This window comes from Rattus rattus, chromosome 7 (assembly GCF_011064425.1).
Source record: "Rattus rattus isolate New Zealand chromosome 7, Rrattus_CSIRO_v1, whole genome shotgun sequence".
Classification (NCBI taxonomy): domain Eukaryota; kingdom Metazoa; phylum Chordata; class Mammalia; order Rodentia; family Muridae; genus Rattus; species Rattus rattus.
Genome location: NC_046160.1, coordinates 89,605,044 through 89,610,909, shown reverse-complemented (window position 1 = coordinate 89,610,909; position 5,866 = coordinate 89,605,044).

The window sequence follows — 5,866 nt, the reverse complement described above, 5'->3', positions numbered from 1 at the left end:
TTCCTCTGAGAAACATTGATTTATTTTCAAGCAGATATTTAACTTGGAAGAATTTAGACCAAGTCATGAGGCAGTGGCACCAGCCTCAGTTCACATCTTTAACCTTCCCCAGGGTTCTGTGGCTGCAGGTGCTATGACTTCTCCATGGAGTCCTAATTTGTACCACTCTTTCTGTTCTTTGTCTTCTGGGCTATATTCTAGTTCTAGTTGCTGTGAATATCCCGCTCTCTCTTCTAGGTTCTTCTGGCCGGAAACACAGAGTTTTCTGTTGGTGTTATCTGAAACTATATCCAGTAGCATCCTTTTTTCTTAAGAGTTCAGTTGCCTTGAGTACTTTGATTTGCGTTCGCAGGTACCTGCCACCCAGCTGCTTGTGTGCTAAAGTCGTCTACCACTGTTGGACATTATTCTTAGATCCTGTGCTGTAGAGCCTGTCCTGTGTCTCTAGTCTCGGCCTTTGATGCCCTTTCTTCCAGAAGCCAGCACGCACATGAGGATAGTGCCACCTTTGAACATTTCCAGCCAGTTGCTTTCTAGAAGGTAGCTGGACATGGGCATTCCGGATATTTTTTCTCCGATTGGACTGAACTTGTATATCTGGAGAATGATTTCAGAGGTGACATGCCTGGTATCTGTGTCAGTGTGGTTGTGTGACCTCTTTGCAATGCAGTTCATTGTTAACGGCTGCTTCCCATCTCTCCCTTCACGTCCTGCACAATGGTTGAGACTTACAAACCGTCCATTTCATTTATCAGACACTTCCGTGATTCTGACAGAAGCACAGAGTCCACTGGAACCCCCACAGTTCTATGCAGAGAAGTTCTACTGTCCCTGCTGCCAGACTGCTTCCTGCTGCCCCTTAAAACTGATCCTTCTGCCAACTCCAGCCGTAGCAACCGCAGGAAAAAGGTTCTCTTGCCTCTATTTTTCCTAGTCTCGGGTGATCTCCTGCCTCTCTTTTTCCTAGTCTCGGGTGATCTCCTGCCTCTATTTTTCCTAGTCTTGGGTGATCTCCTGCCTCTCTTTTTCCTAGTCTCAGGTAATCTCCTGCCTCTCTTTTTCCTAGTCTTGGGTGATCTCCTGCCTCTCTTTTTCCTAGTCTTGGGTGATCTCCTGCCTCTAGTTTTCCCAGTCTCAGGTACCATGGAAATGGAACCACTCAATTTGTAGACAAACAAATGGGCTCAACAAGCAGGCAGGTGGACTGTGGTGTGGGTCAGAGTCTTAGAGCAGAGCTCTCGTCTTCCCATCCCTGCCTCTTTCTCGTCCATGCTCTACTGTGTATTCAGTTGCTAGGATTCCTAGGTTTCTTCCACTCTGAGAACACTTGTGTTTTTAGAAAATCCCTCAAAGTAAGCTTTTTTGGAAAAAAAAGTTCTTCCCTGATTAGCTTGCAGTTATACATTATTTTGAAGGTTGTTTCCAATTTCTGGATTGTTCTGTGTGCTCTGGAGAAGGATCTGTGGTAGCTGTGCTTTCAGTTTGGAATGAGTGAGTTTCTTGAGTATATATAGCAAGCAAAAGAAGAAGGATAAATACCAAGAAGCAGACAAAGCAGCACTGGAAGCATTGTTCAGAGACAACTAGAGTAGCCAGATTGAAAGAACAAACAAAAATCACATCTATCCAGGGGTTAGAGGGGTGGAGGCAGTCAGAGGAGTTCCTGTCTGAGCTATGAATGAACTGGCTTTCTGTTCCCACTGCAGGCGTTTCTGTACAATGGGATAAACATTGTATAAAGTTGGAGTCTGTTGGAGAAGAGTGACCCTCTAATTGGATCAAGGATGCAGTGTTTTTAACACTGCTAGCTGTAAGCCAGGGGACCAGCCTGATACAGGACAGGGAGTTTCAGAGGAGACAGCTCTAAAGCAGCACAGGACAATTTATCAATAGAGTTTGCAAGATATTTGTTTCTGAGACAGTCTCATGTACCCAGGCTGGTCTTGAACTTAGTCTGTGGCTAAGGATCTCTCTGAATCTATGCATCTACCTCCTAAGGGCTGTCTATCGCCACACCTACGTCTGTGGTATTGAGGATCGAAGCTAGGGTGTTGAGCATGCTAGGCGAGCATCCATGAACTGAGCCACGTCTCCAACCACACAACGAATTTGAGATTGAGATTATCGACTAGGCGCTTGTCAAAAGGAAAAAGTCTCCTTAAATAAAACACATACTCGAGCAGTGTTCACGGCACAGAGCAGACATTCTGAGCTTACAGTGCACGCAAAATATCGTATTCAGAGGATCAAACATCAGAGTGACGTTGACTTCCTCAAAAGTAACACGGAGTAAAAAGCAGGATGATGCTTTTAAAACTAGCGGGCCGATGAGATGGCTCATTGGGAAAAGCACTTGCTATGCAAGCCTAGAACCTACATAATGCTGGAAGGGGAGAATCGGCTCCACACAGTTGTCCTGTGGCCTCCATGTGTGTATCATGATGTGTGCACTTGTGCAGACATACAATTTTTAAAAATCCACGAAGGGGATTTTTCAACTTAGAATTCTATATGCTTCGAGTTCCCTTCTCATGCATCTTACTTAGGCTTAAAGCTGCTTGAAGTTATACTCCAGGAAAACCAAAGGTAAAGCAAGAAAACGGAAGACACAGGATTCAAGAAAACAGTGATGCCCCCTAAGAAGGAAACTAAAATAGTGTGGGTGACCGGCAGGCCTAGAGAGGAGCCAGTGCAGACAGGGGGAGCTCTGGAAGCCAAGAAAACAGATGAGAGGAACCTGGAGGAGAAAAACTGGTGTGAGGTTTGAAAGGGGATGATGAAGTGTAGGTCAGGGAGAAGCATAGCAGATTCGAGACTCCTGTAAAAGCAGCCCGGGGAGAGCTGAAGTGCAAGCCTAGAGCATCCCCAGACGGCAGGGGATGGATACAGTCACACCATAGGCTCTGCCTACTGTTCAGTAAAACATGACAGCAGTTAAATGGGAAGGAAGAGAAATCAGCGAAACACGAGCGCTGCATCCTTCGGAAATAATATCCACTGAATGACTAACTCAAGTATCAGAATAAGTAAATGGGAAATGTGGGAATAATTGCTCTCCCCTTAAGTCAAAATTATTTAAAAAGTAGTCAAAAGAGTGGGAGCATTCATGTGTGCATCTGCACATGGAGTCATTCCTCGGAACCGCCATCCATGCTTTATGACACAGGGTCTCTCACTCATTAATCATGGGCTCACCAGTTAGGCTGGATGACCAGCAAGTCCCAAGGGCCTGGCTGTCTCTGCCTCCTTAACGTTGGGATTGCCCGTGCGTACTATTATACTAACCAAGCACTTTTATGTGGGTTCTGGGGACTGAACTTGGGTTTTCGTGCTTCTTTGGCATGCACTTTACCAGCTCAGCTATTTCTCCAGCCCCGTGACTTAGGGGGTGTTTTGTTTTGTTTTGTTTTGAGCTTGTTTCCCGTGATGAGGATTTGGAATGTCTAAAGGTCTCTATGCCTTTCAGTCCACAGTGGACGTGTTTTTGCTGATAACTTTCTCACTTTGTGCAAGTATTTCATAACTTTTAACAAAAGCCACACCTTCAGGTCTTTTGGAGGTAAATCTTCTCAATCTTGGCTCCTGTTGATATGGCTGAGCTCCAAATTTCCTATTGGTCTTTCGACTTGATGACAAGGCCCTGTGAGGCACAGTAAGTGTTTCCAAGGGGGTGTTAGGTGTGTAAAGAACTATTTAATGGCGGCCGTTAAGGATGGGTTAAGGATGCTGCTCTTGTTCTGACCTTGTTATTCCACTGCCATGGGCATACTGCTGAGTGTCTGTGTGCTTTGGGGTTTAGAATCTCTGCTGAATAATGAGGATAAATTCCCTGGAAGCCTTGGATATAGATTATGGGGCTTCTCGAAAATATTACCATCTAATTACCTTAATTGTCCATTTTTCTTTTGGGGGTAAATAGGACACAGGGATCCCAGGATAATTTTTAGCTAATGTAGGGATATAGTCGGGTAAGAATGGCTTATGGGGGTGTTAGGGATGGGACTTGTGAAGGTGGTTTTGTGCTTCATGATCCTAACCCATCTGGAAACAGACTACCCAGCAGGCCCTTGGACCACTGCCCGAATGCATCTTCCAGCAGTCTGACCTTCAAGTAGAATGAGTTGTTCCCAAGATGACTGTCCCCTGTAGTGGCATCTAGGGCACCTAACCATCCAGACACATGATAAAGACACTTGGGGCTGGAAAACCCTTCTGGCAACCCTGTCCTGCTTCTAACGAGCCAAGCTGTCATTAGAACACCATGGCCTGTGTCCACTCCTGGGGACACATCTTGAAGAAGAGCCTGGAGACTCTGGCTCAGGACCTCTCGTGGCTCAGCAGTGCTGGGCAGCATTGATCCTTGGTCCTTGAGTCTACAACATTTTTTTCTAAAGCAAATATCAAAATGGCAAATCTATACACATTTATGTTCCCTAAGGGTCATGCCTATCAAACTTAATATGCATCCTAACAGCTTAATTTAACGTGAAGTCATGAACAGCAGCTGCATGACCTTATATCGTTGTGTCCTTCCATCTCAGTTGCCTGGCCCCATCATTCTCTGCACAGGACACTGCTCTGGTATCAGTAGAGTAATTGAGTAACAATTACTCATTTGTGTGAGGAAATAGTAAAATCAATGGAAGGGAGAGAAGGTAGGAAGGGAGGGCTGGTCACAGTTTCAGGGTGCCGTTCATCATGATGGGGAAGCCATGATGGGAGTCTACAGGCAGGTGGTCACCCTGTGTCTGCAGTTAGGAAGCAGAGGAAGATAAACGTGATGCTCAACTCAGCTTCTCTTCTTTATTCAGTCTAGCACCCTGCCCATAGGGTGTGCCACCCACTCTAAGGATGGGTCATCCCCCACCCCAATTAATCTAACGAGATAACCACTCAGGCACATCCAGAGGTCTGGCTCCCAGATGATTCTAGATCCTGTTAAGTTCATACTCTAGGCATGGCGGCATATAACTGTAATCCCAGCACTGAGGATGTCCGGGAAGGGTGCATCCCTGCAACCTACCAGCCAGCTGGCCGAATTGGCAAGCCCCAAGTACCAGTCAGAGACTCAGTCTCCAAGATCCTGAGAAATTACACCTGAGGATGAGCCCTGGCCTCTACCCACACACACAAGCACTACATACCTGAACACACATACTTTCTCATTCACACACACAGAAGAGAAGAAAATATGGTCTATAGATGCAATGGAATTCTACTCTGCCACAAAGAAAAAGGAAATCAGGGCATTTTCAGGAAAATGAGTAGAACTGGAAATTATGATTTTAAGCAAAATAACCCAGAAACTCAAATACTAAATGCCTTCTCTCTACTACAAATTATAGATTTAATTTTTAGTGTATAAATGTGTATGTGGGTAGGTGGGCAGTGGTCATGAAATGAGGTCTTATACCCTCATACGCTGTATGCTGATTTTAAAAATTCATACAGCACATAGTAGGAGCTATCAAATCTACCAGAGAGGGTTCTGCTGAGTCAATACATCAAAGATATCTACATGCCAACAAGAAGATAAATTACCAAAAGAGTTATCTTGTATGGAGAGTTGAGTGAAGTCATATTGTGAGGTTCCTGCATATCTAATATCACTAAGGAGCCCAGGAACTTGGTCATATCACCCAAGAGAAGAAACCATCAAGGGTGACATTTGACCCTCACCCGTGCTCCTGTAAGCAAGCCCAAGGGAACAATTTGGATGACAAAAAATAAATTTAAAAAAGATAGAATGGTAGGAGGGGACAGGTTGGAAATAGGGAGAGGTCAGAATAAGCGGGAGAGACAAGAGAGGGTGAAGACGATCCTTTACACACACTGAAAATGTCATAATGAAACCTAACATGCACGA